Source organism: Protopterus annectens, chromosome 4.part0 (assembly GCF_019279795.1).
Source record: "Protopterus annectens isolate FY-2018-M chromosome 4.part0, PAN1.0, whole genome shotgun sequence".
Lineage (NCBI taxonomy): Eukaryota > Metazoa > Chordata > Ceratodontiformes > Protopteridae > Protopterus > Protopterus annectens.
Genome location: NC_056733.1, coordinates 867,741,289 through 867,762,273, shown reverse-complemented (window position 1 = coordinate 867,762,273; position 20,985 = coordinate 867,741,289). Strand labels below are relative to the sequence as shown.

Genomic DNA, 20,985 nt, shown 5'->3' with positions numbered 1-20,985 from the left:
ATAACAAAATGCAATGCAAAAGCCAATCCACCTAGAAATAGTTTGTTTTGACACAGGCTTGCCCTGTGAACTCAAAGCAAAAGAAACAAACAACTGCTGGGACTGCCTAAAATCCTTAGTTCTGCTTAAATAATAACGCAATTGCCTGTGTACATCTAAAGTGTGCAAAATCTTTTCCCCTTTATTTTGAGGATCTGCATAAAAGTAGGCAAATGAATAGTTTGGTTTAAAGCCACACTAGAAACCACCTTAGGCATAAAGGAAGGATTAGTGCGTAATGATACCCTATCCTTATGGAAAATCAAAGGGCTCTACTGCCATAAGGGCCTGCAACTCAGACACCCTTCTTGCAGAAGTAATAGCCAACAGAAAAGCAGTCTTCCATGACAAGTATTTCAATTCAGCAGTAGCTGCAGGCTCAAAAGGTTGTAGAGTAAGTTTATCCAACACAAAATTGAGATCCCAAGCAGGAGTAGGAGCTCTACGTGGGGGTCTTATATTCTTTGCCCCTCTAAGAAACTGCTTGAACAAAGGATGCGAAAACAAAGGTGGGTCACAATCATAGTGAGCTGAAATTGCTGCAGCATGAATCTTAATGGAAGAGAAGGACAAACCTTTGTCCAATAACTCAGTAAGATATTGAAGAGCCACACTCAAATTAGGCTCAGAAATCTCCAAATTCTTTGCTGTACTCCAAAATAAAAATCTCTTCCATTTTTCTGCGTACACTCTCCTTGTACTAGGTCTTCTAGCTTCCATAATCACATTTAAAACTTGTTGAGGAAGTTGAGACCTGTTGTGTTTCAACACAGAATATGCCAGGCTGTTAGATGAAGAGAATGAAGCTTGACATTGAGCAGATGACCGTCCTTCTGAGATAACAGATGAGGAATCAGAGGTAAAGGCCATGGAGGCTTCTGTACCAGACTCCGTAGTAGTGGGTACCAGTGTTGCCGAGGCCAATCTGGAGCTACCAAAATCATCCTTGGCCTGTCTTGTCTGACCTTTAATAGCACCTTTGGAAGAAGAGGCAGAGGTGGAAAGGCATACACATGAAGGTTTTTCCAACTGAAAGACAGAGCATCCACTTTCCAAGCTGTGTGATGAAACCCCTTTGTGCAATACTTTGGCAGCTGGTGGTTTAGTGGAGAAGCGAACAGATCTATGTCTGGAGTTCCCCATGACACTGTCAGTTTCTGAAATACATGAAGATCCAGTTTCCACTCGTGGGGATCCATGATTTGTCTGCTTAACACATCTGCTAAGGAGTTCTGTGCTCCTGGCAGAAACCTTGCCTGAAGAGTTAGTTGCAAGCTTAGCGCAGTCTCCCATAAAATCATTGCTTGCCTGCATAGAGGATAAGAATGTGTTCCCCCTTGCTTGTTGATGTACCACATGACAGTTGTGTTGTCTGTTAGAATCAACACCTGCCCTGGAAGAAGTAATTCCTTGAAAGCCATTAATGCAAACTGGACTGCTAACATCTCCTTCATGTTGATATGTAGATGCTGTAGTCTGGCAGGCCACTTGTCTTGTATCCACTTTCCATTTAGATGAGCTCCCCAAGCAAGGTCCGAGGCATCTGTCGTTAAGATCTGACTTGCCTCTGGCGGGTCACAGAGAGTCCCTTGTTTAGGTGACATTCCTGAGCCCACCACAAGAATTCTTTTCAAGGCAAGGTATTATTTGAATGACAGTGTCCAAATCCTGGCAGTGCTGTGTCCATACATTTTGAGATACCACTGTAGCTTCCTCATATGCAGTTTGGCATTGGGAAGCACCAGAATACAAGATGCCATGAACCCTAATGCTTGAAGGACTGTCCTTGCAGTCAGCACGGACTGATGAGATAGTTGATGGAAGTAAAGTGACAGACTCTTTTGTTTGTCCGGGGTTAAAAAGGCCATCTGGGCTGCTGTATTCAGTCTCACACCCAGAAAGCACATGTCCTGAGAGGGTACTAGACTGGACTTTATTTCGTTCACAGAATACCCTAGGCATCTTAGCACTGCTATAACATATTCCAGATGCTGTAGAAGGTCTTCCTTTTCTTGAGCCAGAATCAGGCAGTCGTCCAAGTAAGGATAGATTTGAATTCCTTGAAGCCTGAAGTAAGCTATCACTGGAGCCAGAACCTTTGTGAATACTCTGGGCAGTAGATAAGCCAAAGGGCAATGCAGAGAACTGATAATGAGAATTTCCAGCTCAAACGCAGACACTTCCTGCAACTTAGCCTTATAGGCACATGAAGGTAAGCTTCCTTGAGATCTAAAGTTACCATCCAGTGATCTTTGCCCAGCAGAGGTAAAAGCTGTTGCAACGTCAACATCTTGAACTTGGGAATGTCCAAAAACGTGTTGAGGAGAGATAAATCCAAAATTGGTCTCCACGTGTTCCCCTTCTTTGGTACAAGGAACAGGCGAGAATAAAATCCTAGGCCCCTTTCTGATACAGGGACTGGCTGAATGGCCCCTATCTGAAGTAACTGAGAAACTTGCTTGTGAGCCTCTTTTCTTTGTGGAGGAGGAACGTCTGGCATGCCTTTGAAAGGGGCATTGTATGGAAATAAAATCTGTAACCGTGGTGAATGATATCCAGCACCCATTTGTCTTGAGTAATTAAATCCCAATTTTCTTTGAAAAGAGACAGTCTTCCCCCCAAAGGAGCTGCCAGACGGGAATCTGCTGGCAGCTGAAAAGACAGGTCATTGGGTCTGTTTACGAAAGGACTGACCCCTGCCCTCACCAGAAGTCTGAGCAGGTGAACTCCCTTGTCTAGGCCTAAAAGAACCTTGAGCCATGCCCCTACCACGTCTAGACCTACCCCTAGACTGGGAATCATAAGCAGGATATGTCCACCCCTTAGCAGGCCAATTTCTGCTAAACTTTGGTGGCTGCACCTGCAAAAAATCTTTAACAGTTTGCATAGACTTAGCTTTGTCCTCCATTTTCTTTAAAACTGCTTCCACAGGCGATCCAAACAACACATCAGACTGTAAAGGAGCATCCAAAATCCTTGTCTTAACATGCTCAGCTAAATTCTGATCCTTCAACCAGGCATGCCTGCGAAGAACAGAACTGGTAGCAGCCACCCTCGAGGAGGCCTGTACAGCATCAAAACCACATTGCAAAGAATGCTTACCCACTTGTTCAGACACATGAACCAAATCCAGCAACTCTTTACACTCAATACCTTCCGCCAAAGCATCCACCTTAGATTTCAATTGTGAAAGGAGATAATTCTGATATTTTAGCATGTGAAACTGACAATTCAATGCTCTCATGGCTAGAGTGGAAGAAGTATACACTTTCTTTCCCCACCTATCCAAAGCCCTTGCCTCTTTATCAGTGGGAACAGGATTTTTAACCACAGAAGCCTTAACACCTTTAGGCCCTTGAGAAATTGTTTCTGGGTCCGCCCTAGGACTCTTAAACAAATATTTATGAGCTTCGGGCACCCTATAATACCTATCAGGCTTAACAGGAGCAGGAGGCAAAGAGTCAGGGTTCAGGGAAGCCTCTGCAAAACATCTTCCACCACATTCAACACAGGAGGAATAGCTAAAGGCCTATGCTGGGGTAAAACAAGAATTCCCTAAGCCTTTTCCTGGAATCAGAGTAATCCTGGCCTTCCCATTTAAAGTGCTCCCTCATGGAATGCAGAGTCTCTGAAAATGAGAAATCCTCAGGCGGAGAAGCTGTAGGAGTGGAATCATCCACATCAGAATCAGAATAAGTAGGATACTCCTGCATGTCTTCCACAGAAGATTCTGAAGCCTCTGAACACTGTTCAAAACTATCAAACTCGGTTCCACCCTAGGCCTCTTATCAGGCGGGGGCATGGAACCTCTAATCATAGTAATCAAATCCTCTGCCATTTTAAGCATATGTTTCTTAGGTACAGAACCGAAATGCTAGGAGAAGCCCCACTGAAGCTGAACTAGGCCTACCTCTTAAAGAAGTTTTGGCAACAGAAGGAGAGGCTCTAACTACCTTGGGAAGAGAGGGAAGAACAGTCACCTGAGAAGCCCCCTCAGCCTGGCCTACCTCCTGAGAGGGCACATCCTGCAATAGTATAGTTTCAGCCTGGGACTCCATGGAAACTCCTGGCAAAACCTCCGGCTCCACTGAGCCTTCTAAAGAACCGACGTCCGGGACTGCCGGTTCATCAACCCTAGGCTTCACTGTTTTATCCTTGCGCTTCTTGGAGGAAGCGGGCGTCGGAGCATCCGACGGCAATTTATAATTGCAACGCTTCCCAAACACTAACCTGGCACAGTCTAACCTCCTCTTAATAGTGCGTTTGTTAAACCTAGCACAAGAGCGGCAACCAACAACGTCGTGCTCAGGCCCTAAACAAGGTATACACAAGGTATGATAATCCCTATGAGGTATCTGTTTCCCACAAGAAATACAGTTATTCACTTTTTCTGACATCCGGTAAAATACTGAGGCAAGAAAAACCAAAATGTTCCCCAACGGGTACTTAGCCAACTCTGTTTCGGTCTGAAACTCCGGTTTCGGAAATATTTCAGAACGCCAACCTGCACTCGCAAAACTGCTTCTGCATCGGACCATGCGGCAAAAAAGACTGAGGATATGACGTCGGTCATGCGCATTAGTACCCTGACGTACTGACGTCAGTCTAATGCGCCCTGACCGACGTCAGCCTTATACTCTGGTATTCGGGCCGACTGGACGCGGACTATACCCAATAGTCAGGACTGCAGCAATGGAAGACGAAGAACATCTAAGTTATTTAAAGCAGATAAAACATTCCTCATACTTTCACAATTTGGCAGAACAAACATACGAGCCTGACAACTGAAAATTCTCAAAATCAAAATTGTAAAAGTATACACATTTTCCCCATACCTATCAATAATTTTCCCATCCTTAACAAAAAAAAGGACGAATGGAATTAAATTGCTTAGCAGCAGTGGGCTCAACTAAATAGGAAGACTGCAGGTAGTCATACACGCATCCTCTAAAGCAGGCAGAACAGGAGGAATAAGTGAAGATTCTAGAAAATCTTTCTACAATTCAATAGTATTTTCTGACAGATTGAGAAACCTCATTGTTCTCCCACTGAAAACACTGGCACATTCTAGCAACAGTCTCATAGAAAGAGAAACTCTGACATGGAGAATCAGAAGGTGAACTCTCCTAAGTCAGAATCAGAAATCTGGGGAAATCCTTTAACAATCTCCCTGCACCTACTGTTTAGATTCTGAATCTCGAATCTCTTCAGGAAAAGAGGACTCCCTCTTCCTTTTAACCAGAAACTACTTTAGAAGGATTAAAAGCCTGAATTAAACCCTGAGCCAGAAGACTGAAAAGAAGTAGATACATGCCCAGTTTTCCATTTCTTTTCGACAGGAAAAACATGGCCACCCGTATTACTAATGGCGGCAGCAGCTTCCCATTGGATGGGCACAGTACTTAACACAACCCAGAAACCTTCCCAGTTCCCTCTCCCAGGAGCAACAGGAGTGGTTCTCTCTTGTCCACCTAGAGGACCTCAACAACATGGAGGATGTAGCTAACCCCCCCCCCCCCCCGGTGAACAATGGCTGTAGGTGCTATATCACAGGGATCCAGGATAAAAGCTGTGTTTTCTGAGGTACAAGAAATGGCCAGAGCAGAGTCTCCCACCTGCGGTTGAAGCAGACTACTAACTTGCTATGGTGGTAAAGGCAGTTTGCATAGTTTTTTCTTTTTGTAGTTGAAGGACCAACTGAGGGACAAGTAGTTTGTTCCAAGGTCAAGCCGAAAATGGTGCCACTTTTCTGGAGAAGCAATTGCCAAGTAAACACTACCAGTCCACAAAAGTTACTTTTTTGACAGAAAAACACATTAAAATACTGCCATCCCTACAAAAGTAAAATAAACAATTTCATCACAAAAAAATGTTTTCAGTTACTTTATACCATTTTTACACAGACAGTAAAAAATGAGTGCTCTCTTTTAAAAGTACTTTACAGTCTCGCAACAGTCCATTAAAACAAAACACTCCTACTTTTAAAATAGCTTTTCTGAAAGAAGAAAGTTATAAAACTTCAATGAAATTAAGAAAATGGAAGTTTTCTCTCCTAAAGTGAACTTACCTGCTGACAAAAGAAAGCATAAGCCAACCGGTGATCCTTAAAAGCCTCAGGGAAGTGTACTCTTCAGCAGCAGCAGTAAAGCTTTGGTGGCTTCATATCCAAGCTTGTATTTTAGTCAGCTCAGCTCGAGCTGCCTGACAGTCTGGGTGTGAGGCAGGTGCCCTGAGGATTTGGTCGGCTGTTATAACCTAAGCAGAATAAAACCCCATATAGCTACGGCTACTGCAGCAGTGATCACTATGATGAACATCTTGGAGGATCCTGGCCCCTGACAGGCAACTGACACACTGTTTTCTCCTTGTTCAACATGGTAAGTGGGGCAATCAGTATGACATAAAATGGAGTCCCCTAGATCACAGTTCTGGGTAGCAGCTTGCCTTATGGGCTTACTAACTGAGGCTTCACTAGGTGTGGTTACTAACTGAGGCTTCACTAGGTGTGGCTGTATATGCAGTGTTAGGTGATGTTACTGTTGACTGCTTTCGAGTTTACTGAGGATGACTTTTGCAGGGGTCTCAGTACCTCTTGAGTTAGGAGAAAATGTGTTGGGCTCAGACCTGTTACACCTCTGCCTAAAAGGGGTTTGGGCACTATAAAGACCCTAATTTGCCCCTCTAGTGCCATTCAGACAAGATCAAATTTAATGGACATTACAAGCTAAAATCTGTTTAAAAATCTGCTTACCTTGCCTTTAAGGGATTCACGGTAACTGCTGTCAATGGGACATGGTTCAATGTCCCAACCTGCATTCTAGAAAAAAAACCTGCTCACAATTCTCTTCCACTCAGTCAAACCCACTGACCAAGGAGTAGTGCATCCAAAAATGTAAGTCAGTCCCTTCTAAGGTAGAGTTACTGACAAATTGTGGACCTGAAATTTCACACCCAGGATGCAATAAGCATCACAATCTACAATTCTGTAACCTATTACTGCACCCCCCTCATGTCATCCTTAATAACATGAGTATTTCTTTCTAACCTTCTCGGCACCACCAATAATGTAATATACTTTGGATCTAAATTACACCTCTACTGAGTGACAGAACTATAAAAATGAAAGAAGCTTTCAAATCAGCTGATAAAACTGCAAAAATCAGAGGTCAAAATGAAGAAAAGCCTGGCTGAGTATGAGACTGCTCAAGAAGAGATGTTTAAAAAAGGTAGAATTAGAAGACTGAGCATGTAGGGAAAACCTGAGATTTTTCTGCTGTACCATAGAAACTAGAAAGAACAGACTATTAATTTTATGAAGGTACAAATAAGCAACTGGACTGGTATTCCACAAAAGGAACTGTTAAGTGAAAGGGCACACCATGTGTATGTTCCAAACCTGGCCATGAGAAAGCAGCCAAGACCTGTATTAGAAAAGCTGCAAACCTACCAGTAGAAAGAGTTGATCCTGACAAAACTTTGGAAAAAGTACAGAGTATTAAAAGAAGGTGACAATAGTGTGTTTGTGGAACTTGATTATTCGCTGTACACAAGGCAGAAGAGAAACAAATTTATTCCAGCAATCAGGGAAAATCAACAGGCAGGTGTGAGATTCAAGCTGATGTATCCAGCTGTCTTCATAATATTTTTTCCGGGAAGATCAAAGTCATTTTTATTTCAGAACAGGCTAAGGAGGAAATACAAATGTTTGTCCAACAAAAAGTGAGTCGTCAAGCAGAAGGGGAATCTGCTTCTCATTTTTCTGATAATAAAGCACATGGACAGACTTTGCCAGTGAAACATTTCCATTGTTCCAAAGGAAAATGCTTCGGAGATGGAGAAAAACACAAGAGTTGACCAAAAGAATTGTGAGTAGCTTGGAATTTAAATGGAGTACAGATATGAAGGAAAAAAAAGACCAGCAACAAGGAAATCAGTGAATAAATGTGACTACAAAGCATCAATCGCATTTGTGAAATACGGCTGTATAAGAAAAAGTGGAAAGAGTAGACATTTGCTGACTTTGTTAAACTTGTGAGAAATGAAAAGGCTTTTGCTTTACTTCAATTTCATTACTGTTTGGAAAGACACTGAGGGGAGAGGAAGGAAAAAGTTAACCAAGTCAAAATTTCTGTTTTTAACAGTATTTCTATGAAACTTTTTATGATATGAATTGCATCTTTTGTAGTAAAAATTGTTTTAGTTGTTCTATGTGATAAAGTTACTAAAGTAAACAGATGCCTTTTTTCTCTCTTCTTTTTTAGTACTAAGAAATATAGGCATTACAATGCAAAAACAGAAAAAAAGACTAAAATACATGTTTAGGCTGCAATCTTGGGTTGCTGAGGTGGAGAATGAGGTGCAAAATTACACAGATCACAATATATGTACAGCTGATATGTTTATTTTTTTCCATATTTTTGCTTAGGTGAATGCCTGGTTTAAGAGCCTTGGCTTAATCTAACAAGTTCTAAATGGAAACAAGTAGATAAAAGAACACTAAATAAAGAAAAGTTTTCTTTTAGCAATGAATGTTTCAGCCTGTCTTTAGAACCCCGCAGCTTGAGACTACATTTTTTTCTCTTACAGTTCTATGGAAACATAGGGCAAATAAATCCAGAATACTGTTTATTTCAAGGCTAAAAAAGAAGTTATGTACTCACCATAACGTTCCATGTTTGTTGTCCTTGATCTCGCTTTCTTTCTTGTTGTTTGGGTTCAGAGCCAATCTTCGGCTTCGACTCGGCCATATACTATAGCTCGAGAGCTTTTACTGGCTCGAGGCTAGCCCAGATCCCAGCATGCCTAGCGGTAGTTACCCAGATCTCATTTATGATAAACCAGTAGTAGACCATACAAATAGAAAAGAGATGTACTATATTCTACATCGAAGATGACACCTGCATATAAAGGTGTAACTCCGTCCACAAGAGTAAGAAGGGGAGAGTAGGACTAACCAAAATGTATGGTAAAAGGAAACCCAGCCAGTATAACCAATAAAAACAAGGGATTCCTCTCGATCCTCTAGGAAGGGGAAAGGAGGGTGGGACACAAGAAGGAAGGTGAGATCAAGGACAACAAACATGAAATGTCATGGTGAGTACATAACTTCTTTATGTTATGTTGTCCATATCGCGCCTTTGTTCTTGCTGTTTGGGACAGCGTCCCCAGCAACTATTCTTGGTTGGCTCACTGGAAAAAAAGTCTTCAGGACCGTGGAAACAAAGGATGCCCTGTTCCGGGAGGCCACATCTACTTTATAATGAGTGATAAAGGTATGAGGATTAGCCCATACAGCTGCCGCACAGATCGCATCCAAAGGCAGTCTGGCTTGAAAAGCAACAAAGGTAGCCATAGCCCTTGTTGAGTGACCTTTAAATTTTCCCTGGAAGTTTTTGTTTATGCAAATCGTAGACATGTTTTATAGTGTCTGAAAGCCAATTAGATAGCGTCACCTTTGAGACTGCACAACCTTTCTTATTGTCCACAAAGGATATGAACAATGGGTCAGATTTTTTAAAGTCCTTGGTCCTGTGTAAAGAGACGTTCAATTGATAAAGCTTATACTCTGCCTTGTTGCCATGATTGGGAAGAAAACAAGACACTCGATGGATTGATTCAAACTGTAGTCAGAACATACCTTGGGTAAGAAAGGGGGGGATGGTTCTGAGAGAAACCCTATCTTTATGGAAAAACAAGTATGGGGGACAAATAGATAAGGCCTGTAATTCTGAAACCCTTCTGGCTGAGGTAATCGCAACCAAGAAAAGGGTCTTCCAAGTCAGAAATATGAGCGGACAAGAAGCAGATGGTTCCAAAGGGGGGAAGAATCAGAGCGTCTAAAACTAAATTTAGGTCCCGAAGGGGGGGGGGGTTCTCTTATTGGAGGTCTTAAGAGGGTAGTTCCTTTTAAGAATGCCTTGCACGGCCTACGGGACATGATATTGGACCCCATTTCTCCCATATGGAAATTAGAAATGGCAGCTAAAGTACAGTTTTGTACCTACCATAAATACAGATGTTTGAGTGTTCACACTGCTGTAGTCATTACACTTGGGTTATCCTGCCGTCAGGCGGTCCCGCAGTGGGCCAGAGTTCCAAAGTCTTGGTCCGGCGTCGGTTGTTGTCGCCTCTTCCCTGACGTCAGTGCGCCAGGGGGTATATAAGATGCATCCGACCCCATTTTCTTCAGTTTTTCTTGCCCCAGATGTCAGGTGCCTCCAATAGGTAGGCAATACATATTGCTAATAAAAAAATATACATATAAAATGAAAACAATACCTTCAGTTACAAGCAAATACACCACAAAGGTTGTATATGATAGAAAGGTATAGAGAAGTCCAGCTATTTCAGAGGGGATGGAGGGAGGGTAACCTGGACTAAAGCAGTGTGAACACTCGAACATCTACATTTATGGTAGGTACAAAACTGTACTATGTTCATCGTGTTACACTGCTGCAGTCATTACACTTGGGTAGAATCCCAAAGCTAAGGTTGGGTGGCTGGTGTATAAACAGTTAGGATTGGTTATGAGGCCCTGCAGAACTGCAGTGGCAAATCCTGCTCTGGATTTAGAGTAAAGAGGCAGGTGGTAAAGGTGTGCACTGAACTCCAAGTTGCAGCCTCCAAAATTTCCTTGGTAAGTACTCCTCTGAGAAAGGCTGTTGAAGTGGCTGTTACCCCGGTGGAATGTGGCCTAATGGCATTTGGGACTGATTTTCCATGCTGTGTGTAGCAGTAACGAATACAGTGTCCTATCCATTTGGATATAGTCTGCTTTGAGATAGGCTTGCCCTGTGATCCTGCAGCATATGCTACAAACAGTTGCTCAGTTTTCCTGAAAGCTTTTGTTTTGTCCAAGTAGAAATGTAGCTGCCTGTGTATGTCCAATGAATGCAGAAGTTTCTCCACTTTATTCTGGGGGTTTGGATAAAAAGTTGGCAAATGGATGGTTTGGTTAAGAGCCACACTAGATATCACCTTTGGCATAAAGGTAGAGTTTGCCCTTAAAGAAACCCTGTCCTAATGAAAAATTATAAAAGGTTCCACTGCCATTAATGCCTGTAGCTCTGAGACTCTTCGTGCTGAAGTTACTGCCAGGAGCAGAGCTGTTTTCCATGATAAAAATTTTAGATCGGCTGTATTGGCTGGCTCAAAAGGTGGTAGGATCAGTTTCTCCAAAACGAAATTGAGGTCCCAAGTCGGTGTTGGTGCTCTCCGGGACGGTCTTATGTTTTTAGCCCCTCTGAGGTACTGCTTTAGCAAGGGATGAGAGAATAAAGGAGGATCCGTGTTGTAATGTGCTGAAATGGCAGAGGCATGGATCTTAATTGATGAGAAGGATAGGCCTCTGTCCAGCATCTCAGTTAAGTATTGTAAAATCTGAGGAATGTTTGGAACAAGAGGGTCAAGGTTTTGAGCCTGGTTCCAGGCGCAGAATCTCTTCCATTTTTCTGAGTAAGCTTTCCTGGTGCTAGGCCTCCTGGCCTCCAAAATGACATCCATAACAGCTTTAGAGAGAGGTGTTAGATGTTTGGCTAATATAGCTACCATGTAGCTAGGTTTAGGGTTTTCAGCTGACCGTGCAGGATCTGATTGTTTTGTTGAGTCAGAAGGTGTGGAATTTGAGGCAAAATCCATGGTGCTCCTTGAGCCAAGTTCCTTAAGATGGGGTACCAGTGCTGGCGTGGCCAGTCTGGAGCAATCAGGATCATCCGTGGTTTTTCTTGTCTGGCTTTTAGGAGTACCTCTGAAAGGAAAGGCAGTGGCAGGAAGCCATAAACGTTTAGGTTTTTCCAGCTGAACAAGAGAGTGTCCACTTTTCATGCTTGTTTGTGATAAGTCCTTGTGCAGAATTTTTGTAGTTGGCAATTCAGTGGGGAGGCAAAAAGATCAATGTCTGGGCATCCCCATTTTTTGGCTTACCATGCTGAAGATTTGTGGATTCAATTTCCATTCATGAGGGGCCATGATACTTCTGCTTAGATCGTCTGCCACAGTATTTTTCTTTCCTGGCAGGAATTGTGCTTGCAGGTGAACTTGATACATTAGAGCTGTGTTCCACAAGGTCATGGCTTGCCTGCATAGGGGATAAGAATGAGTACCCCCTTGCTTGTTTATGTACCACATTACTGTGGTGTTGTCTGTCTTTAGTAATAATTGTCCTGGATGCAGAAGGTCCTTGAAAGCTGTTAGGGCATTTTGAACAGCCAACATCTCTTTTGGATTGATGTGAAGATGCATCTGGTCTGTGGTCCACTTGCCCTGAATGCATTTTCCTGCCATGTGTGCTCCCCAGGCGTAATCCGAAGAATCTGTTGTTAGAGTTTGCCTGGCTGTGGGTTGGGTAAAAGGCTGACCCTTGTTTAGGTGACATGCCTGTGCCCACCATCGAAACTCCTGTTGTAGGCAGAGTATCATTGGTATTACTGCTTCTAAACTGTGAGAGTGTTGAGTCCAAACACTTTTTAGGTACCACTGCAATTTCCTCATATGCAGTCTGGCATATGGTATTAGTAGAATGCAGGATGCCATGAATCCCAGGGCCTGCAGAATTTTTCTTGCAGGGAGATGGCACTTTTTTGCCAGTAATTGAAAATATTGAATTAGTTGAACTTGTTTGTCTGGCGTGAGGTAAGCCATCTGGGCCGTTGTATTTAAGCTGGCACCCAGGAATATAATCTGTTGCGAGGGCATTAGTTTTTACTTCTTTTCGTTTACTGTGTACCCTAGAGAAATTAGCAACCTTTTTACAAACGCCAGATGCTGTAGAAGAATGTCCTTTGTCTCTGCTTGAATGAGGCAGTCGTCCAGGTATGGATATATTTGAATTCCTTTTTGTCTGCAAAATGCAATTACTGGTGCCAGGCACTTTGTGAAGACCCTGGGCGCAGTAGATAAGCCAAAGGGCAGTGCAGAGAATTGGTAGTGCATTGTACCAGCTTTGAATATGAGGTATCTTCTGCAATTTTGTCTGATAGGGACATGCAGGTATGCCTGTTTGAGGTCCAGAGTAACAAGCCAAGCCTTCTTGCCCAGCATGGGTAGAAGCTACTGTAATGTCAACATTTTGAATTTTGGAATATCCAGGTAAGTATTCAGAATTGAAAGGTCTAGTATGGGCCTCCAGGCCTTGTCCTTTCTGGGGACCAGGAAGTGTCTTGAGTAAAATCCTTGTCCTTGTTCCTGTTGTGGTACTTTTTGAATAGCTCTCATGTCCATGAGGGCTGAAATTTGTTTTTGTGCCTCTGCCCATTGATTTTGTGGCAGGTTTGGCATTCCTTTTAGCCTTAGGAAAGTATGAAAGTGGAACCTGTAACCTTGAGACACAATATTCAGAACCCATTTGTCTTGGGTGATTGTTTGCCAGTTCTGAGAAAAAAGTGCTAGTTTTCCCCCAAAGGGGGCTTCCAAAAGGAACGTGCTTGACGTACAAAGGGGAAAGACATTGAGACTGTTTCCTGTAATGTTGAGACTTGTCCTCACCTCCTTTTGGAGTTGAGGTGCCACACTGTCATTGTCTGTCTGAGCCTTGGGGTTGAGATCTGCCTCTTGGGCATCTGTATCTGCCTCTCTGTGGCCTGTCTGACATTGGAAAGGACCAATTCTTTGTTGGCCAATTTCTGCTAAACCGAGGTGGCTGTACCTGTAAGAAATCCTTGACTGTTAGCATAGATTTAGCTTTATCCTCCATTTTCTTTAACAACTCTTCTGCCTTAACACCAAACAAGGTATCATGCTGTAAAGGAGCATCCAATAATTTTGCCTTAACATGATCAGGTAAACTTTGTTCTTTTAACCAAGCATGTCTTCGAATCACAGAACCTGTAACTGCGGCTCTACAAGAGGCCTCTAAAGAATCAAAACCACATTGCAGAGTATGTTTTCCCACCTGTTCAACTGCATGCAATAAATTCTGTATTTCTTTACAATCAGGAGCTTCTGAGCTTGCAAGCATTTTCTGTTTTAACTGAGCCATTAAATATTGTTGGTACTTAAGCATGTGAAATTGGCAATTTAAAGCTCTTACTGCTAAGGTTGCAGAAGTGTATACTTTCTTCCCCCATCTATCCAAAGCTCTGGAATCTCTGTCAGAGGGTACTGGATTTTTTGCAATGGAAGCCTTAACCCCTTTTGGACCCTGGGAAATAGTTTCTGGATCAGCAGAAGGGTTTTTGTAAAGAAACTGGTGAGAGTCAGGGACTCTATAGTACCTGTCTGGCTTGGCTGGAGCAGGGGGCAAAGAATCAGGAGATAAGCTGGATTCAGAGAACACATCATCCACAATGTCTAGCACAGGCAGAATAGCCAGCGGCCTGTGCTGAGGCAATAAAAGGAAATCCCTGAGCCTTTTCTTGGATTCTGAGTAGTCCTGACTTTCCCAATGGAAATGCTCCCTCATGGTATGTAAAGTTTCCCCAAAAGAATAACCCTCAGGAGAAGAGGCTGAAGGGATACATTCTTCAGCATCAGAGTCCTCACAGGGGGGTAGAGAGTATCCCTGGTCTGAAGAGGAATCCGAGGAAATGGAAACCTGATCAGAGGAATCATACTCTGTATCCTGCCTAGGCCTTTTCTCAGGAGGGGGATGGGAACCCCTGATTAGAGTAATGAGGTCTTCGGCCATTTTAAGCATCTGTTTCTTAGGCATGGTGGACTGTCCAGGAGAATGCTGTACTTGTTTCTTTGTCTTTAATGGTACCTTTGTCTTGGCTGTTGTTTTAATGGTAAGTTGTGAAGGTCTGAAAACACCCTAAGAAGCCGATGCCTGCTCAGCGGCTCTGGACCCATCTGAGAGATTAGTTTCCGTAGGCCCAATACCTTGAGTTTCCAGAGGCCTAGCTGTCTCCACGTGGGAGTCGGAAGCGGCCTGTGGCTCTGAGGTAGCGGGAGTCAGGGGCTGCGAAAGCGCCTCACTGAACAGGCGGACTGGCCTATAAGAGGTTTCGTCGTCGGTTTTGGACATCGGATGCCTGTCTTTATCCTTGTCTTTGCGTTTTTTCGGCATTGAGGTCGTCGGTTGATCTGATGGCATGGTATAATTGAACCTTCGGTCAAAGTAGTGCAAAGCAAAATCAAAACGTCTTTTTATAGTGTGTTTGTTAAATCTAGCACAAAACCGACAACTAGTGACGTCGTGATCAGGGCCTAGGCATGGAATACAGTAAGAGTGGAAGTGCTTATGAGGTATTTGCTTCCCACAAGAAATACAATTATTAACTTTTTCTGACATCGGTCTGAGGCAAGAAAAAAGTTTCCCCAATGGGGTACTTAGCTTTATTGAAGACTTCGGATCTGAAATTCGACTTAGAAAATCTCAGGAGTCGCCGACTGGCACTTGCGAACTGCTTCTGCTTCGGGCACCGCGCGGCAAGAAAGACTGAAGAAAATGGTGTCGGATGCATCTTATATACCCCTGGCGCACTGACGTCAGGGAAGAGGCGACAGTAGCCAACGCCGAACCAAGACTTTGGAACTCTGGCCGACTGCGGGACCGCCTGACGGCAGGATAACCCAAGTGTAATGACTGCAGCAGTGTAACACGATGAACATCTTAACTCGGATAGTAGCTGCAGCTGCTCCTCGCTCAAAGGTTTCAGCAGAAATTTCAAGAATCTTAGAAATGGGAGTAGTAAAGGGATCAACCTGATTTTTGCCTGCCCAACAAGAGATCCTCTTCCATTTACTAGCATAAAGTTTCCTAGTAGTGGGCTTATGGGAGGAAATCAAAATGTGCTGAACTGCTGGAGAAACGTTGGGAAGCCTGGCTAAGACCGGAAGTGGAGAAACCAAGCTGTGAGGTTGAGAGTTTGGATGGAAGGATGGAGAGCCCCTGACTGATGCATCAAAAGATCTGGCGCTGGGCCAGTAAGGGGCAATGAGGATTAGCTTGCAAACGAACGACTGTGCTTTCTGAAGAACCTTGGGGGATCAGGGGAAAAGGTGGAAAGGCGTAAAGCAGTCCCGGGGGCCAATTGTGAACAAGTGCGTCCCTGGGTGACTGTCCCGGTGGTGGGACTAGGGCATAGTAGCTGCTGCATTTGTTGCTGAGGGGGGTGGCAAACAGATCGCAGCATGGCTGGCCCCATTTGTGAAAAATTAAGTCTGCAACTTCCTGTTTCAGGGACCACTCATGAGGCATCAGGACAGCCTGGCTGAGCTGGTCCCCTAACATGCTGGATTTCCTCGGGATGTACATTAAAACCAGAAAGCGTTGGGAAGACATCGCCCATTGCCAAACTTGTAGAGCCTCTCGACACAAGAGTTAAGATCTGGTTCCACCCTGTTTGTTGATGTACCATACTACCGACATACTGTCCATCTGAATTGCTATAGTCCCTGTAGGTAGAGGGTCCTGAAGTGCTTGCAATGCCAGAAGCACCGCTTTTATCTCCAGGACATTGATGTACAAGTGGTACTCGTGTTCCTGCCAAGTCCCTTGAACAGTCTGTCCCAGAAAATGCCCCCCCACCCTCTCTGGGAAGCGTCCGTGGTCACTGTGGCTACAGGTTGGGGGGGGGGGGTAAGAAACGGCCTGCCTATTGTTACCATAGGGGAGTGAAGCTACCTCTCCAGATCCTTTTTGCAGGATTCCATGATCAGAATCTGATGTTGTTGTGTCTTTCAGCTTTTCCTGGTTAGGGGTCACCACAGCGGAACTCCGGTCCACTAATGATTGGCAGTAGATTTTTAAGTGCCGAGTTGCCAGCCCTGATGCACAACCTTCAACGAAAGTACTCCCATTCACGCATGTCTCCACACAGAAGATGCTCTGAGAATCGAACAGGACAACGTCTTACTGTGAGGTGACAATGCTACTGCAGCACCACCACCGCATGACATGGGTAAATCTTGGAATGACCATTGTGCAAATAGGAGCCACTGAAGAATTCTCATGTGGAAGCGAGCCATAGGGACCAGAGTGATTGCCGCTGCCATAGAACCCAGGATCTTGAAGACGAATCTTGCCTGGATTCTCTTTTGTGTGAACTGTATTGCAACTTGGCGACAGATCATTTTTCTTGAGGCAGCTTTGCTTTCATGGCCCTTGTGTCTAAATCTGCCCCTATAAAGGTAATATATTGACAAGGCAACAAGGCAGACTTTTCATAGTTTATGGTGATCCATAGTTGAGAACAAGAGCGAATTATGGAATTCCCCTTTGCTTGGATTAGTTGATGCTTGGTGGTTGACAGTAAGGAGCCATTCGTCTAGATATGTAAACACCCAGAATCCTAGATGCCTCAGGTGAGCCATAACTACTACCATGCATTTGGTGAACACCCTGGGGGCTGTGGTGAGACCAAAGGGCAGAGCTCTGAACTGATGGTGACAGACTCCCAGCCGGAAGCGTAGATATCTCCTTGACCATCTGTCCAATTTTATGTAGTAGATCCTGGAGATCGATAGAGCACATCCAATTGTCCTGTCCTAGAAAGGGAAGAAGGGACTGCAGTGTTACCATCTAGAACTTTGTTTTCCTGACAGAATTGTTCAGCCTGCTGAGAACCAATATGGGTCTCCAGTCCCCTGTTTTGTTTGGAAATAAAAAAAAAACCTTAAGTAAGTTCGGGATCCAATTTGGTCTGTGGGGACTTCCTGGATGACTCTTTTTCTTAGCAAACTTTGAACTTCTAGGTTTGCTTGATCCCAAAGACTGGGTGGAACATCTGGGATAGAGGGTTGTCTTTTTGACAGGGGAAGTTGAGATAAGGGGATATTGTAACCTCCGGATATTATCGACAGCACCCATTTGTCTTCTGTGATTGTCTGCCAGGCTTTTGGGTACAAGGATAATCTCTCCCCAAATGTCTCCGGAGTCGGGCCTCCCTTCAGGAGCGCTGGAAGGGCCTACCAGAAAAGGCATCTCTGTCGCTCTGATTCTGCAGACCCCCCCCATCACGATATTGGCATCTTCCGCTATTTCCTCCTCTACCCTTGGAGGAAAAATCTCCACGTGTGTCAGGCGAAGCTCCCTGAGATTTCCGGAACCACATTTTTCTGCTCTTCTGGCCTTCAGGTTAAGGCCTAGATGGAGCAGAAAAACATACTCCCACTGCAGAGTTTTGCCATCCTGTTCACACCTGGCAAGAGTCTCTTTTACCTGAGGCCCGAACAAGGACGAGCCGTCAAACGGAGTGTTGGCAAAGGAACACTTGAAGGGCTCTGCAAAATGACAAAGGCGCATCTAGGAGTGTCTGTGTAAGGCTACCCCCTGTGCCTGCTGCCCTGCTCACCCCATCAGCTGCGGAAAAAATTAGCCGCATGGAGGAGTTAACCACTAGGTCGCAAGCTGAGAAGCTGCCTTGTCCGAGGCTCCCGCAGCTGTAGGATCCTGTAAGGTATCTCCTAACTCTTTGAGGAGATCCCTTTGAAGCCTTGTAAGGTAAGACAAATAGTTTGGCGACCTGAGTGTAAAGGTCGCTGAAGAAAACATACCCTTCCCGTATCTGTCCATTGTACGAGACTCTATTCGATGGATGGACAAATGAAGTTTCCGCTAATTCCTTCTTGGTGGCTGCTGGCACCACCATAGCATCAACGGGAACATCTTTGGATAAAAAAAGTCTGTCTTCAGGGGCTGCTATGAATTTCTTGGGCCTTCACAGAACTGGTTCCAATGTGTCTGGAGAACTCCACGCCTTTCAACTCACTACGTGCAACAGTGGGTCGAAAGGAGGAGATTCCCAAGAGGTGGAGGGTCGGGAACCGAATGCATTCAGGTATGATGACTCATCTTCAGAAGGGGCAAGGGACTTCCAATCACCCCTATGTCCAAGGATCTCCAAGATGTCTGAAAAAAGGCATCTTCAGAGGGGGACCGTGGGGACCCTTCTGAGTCATCCAAGTCTGTGTCTGATGTCAAGGACTCAAGGGAGTCCACATGCTTTCTCTTGCAAGTCCTCTTCTGAGGGACCTCCAAGGGATGCTCACGGGAGGTTTCGGAAGAGGTGGGATCGCCCCAATGGGGCACCCTGAAGCATGGATTCTCTACGCTTGGGGAGGAGGGGAGGTTCAGAGGCGGACACCGGCACCGAAGGCAAAGGAGCCAATGGAGCCTAGGGTGGAGTTGTCTCAGGGGACAGCACGCTCATCACCTCAAAGGCATTGCAGTCTCAACCCGAAAGAATCTCTGGTTCCGAAGAAGCCAGAGACTTCCTCTGAACCGAGGACGACGGCTCCAAGGCCGATGTAGGAGCAGTGATGACCTGCATCAAAGCTCAGAAAGGAAGAGTAGGATCGGACAAGGGTCTGATGCCACTCCCCCCTTCGGAGCCGATGAGGGAGGGTCAGCCCCCAGATCCCTCAATAGAAGTGGGTATCGAGGAGATCGGAGCGGTAGTCGGAAACGAAAGACTGGAGGAGGTTACCGGAACCGACTGTTCCACCACTACAACTTCCATAAACTCTGGCTCCGAACTTAGAGGAGTCGGAGGAGGAATCGAGACAGGTGTTGGTTGGGCTGTTGGCACCATTTCTGTCTGGGATGGGACCGAAAGTATTTTAGCTAATGCCCATGTCCTAAGAAGCCTCTTTGCCACCATCTCCACATCATCATCCAAGAGACTCCTGGATGATCGAGAGGAATGGTTTGAGGACCGGTGACTGCCTGCCACAGATTGTAACAAAGGAAACTGTGGAGCAGACCGCATCGGCTTCAAGGCAAGAGACGTGGATCGCTTGTGAGACCTTACTGCCTCCAAAACCACATATGGCGCCGTAGGTGAGTGTGTCTTGTTGGAACCGACTGTCGGGTCCAACTTTGCCTGTAGCTTGCCCTTCTCTTTGGATGGATATGAACTTGGAGTTGAAGAGGATGAAGGTTTGGATTTCTCCAATTTTTTGGCTGGCTGGCTGACTCCCCTCCATAGCAGCATCAAAGGGGCCCTTCAGTAAACCTCTTAAGATTAATTTGTTCTTTCTTTCCTGCAGAACTCGTGAACTAAATGCATGGCAAATAGAGCATGAATCCTGCAGGTGAACAGGTCCTAAACAGTAGACACAACTCGTGTATCCATCCGTAAGGGGCATCTTTTGACAGCAAGAATCGCACTTTTTGAAACCTGAAGGTTTTGATCCCTTGGCAGAGTCTTTCGACATAATGTTGAACAGCAGTATCTAAGCTAGACAAAGACAAACAACAGCAATACCAACAAGAACAAACTAGCCAATAACAGGAAAAAAATCCCCCTCCCCCTTTTTTTTTTTTTTAAACACAGACAGGAAAAAAAGAAAAGGGGGGAGAGCCTTTCGAACTCGCCAGCTAAGGAGAGCCTCTAACTTAAATGGCAACTCCTTAAACTTGAAAGAAGGTAAGAAAAAATGAAGAACCCTCTAAGTTAAATGGGTTTAGAAGAGAAGAAAGGGCCAGAGAGAAAGACGGTTAGTCCACAACAAATGCAAGTCACTCAGATGGAATAGGGACAGTAGAAAAAAACAAGGGACAACTACTATTACAAATTAAATAAGATAAATAAGAGATTTTCTTTCAAAAATACAACAAACTGAAAAACACTTAGCTTGAGCCAGTATTCTCAATCTCGACACTGCAAGCGACAAACGAGATCTGGGTAACTACTGCTAGGCATGCTGGGATATGGGCTAGCCTTGAGCCAGTAAAAGCTCTCGAGCTATAGTATACGGCCAAGTCGGAGCCGAAGATTGGCTCCGAACCCAAACAGCAAGAACGAAGGTGAGATATGGGCAACATAACATCAATGTTTTCTGAAGGCATGTAAGTTGTTTTTCCTATCTGGGATGGGAATAAAGATTAAAAAAAGAAGAAGAAGAAGAAGAAGAAACACCAAGTAGAAGTACAGGCAATAAACATGCTCCATAGCATGGAAAACCTCAACTTTAGGTTAATAAAATCATCTGTCATGCATCTGTCTATATGGGGCAACGGTTTCCATTACGAAGGTTAGATATGCATAATTTTGTGTGTATGTA

The 20,985-nt window shown here is 44.5% G+C and overlaps 1 protein-coding gene across 1 annotated transcript in view; it reads right to left on the bottom strand.

The window, feature by feature from the left end:
- The window catches only part of SPECC1L (sperm antigen with calponin homology and coiled-coil domains 1 like), a 2,326,126-nt gene that overhangs the window by 1,238,698 nt on the left and 1,066,443 nt on the right, over positions 1–20,985 (bottom strand). The window lies entirely within an intron of this gene.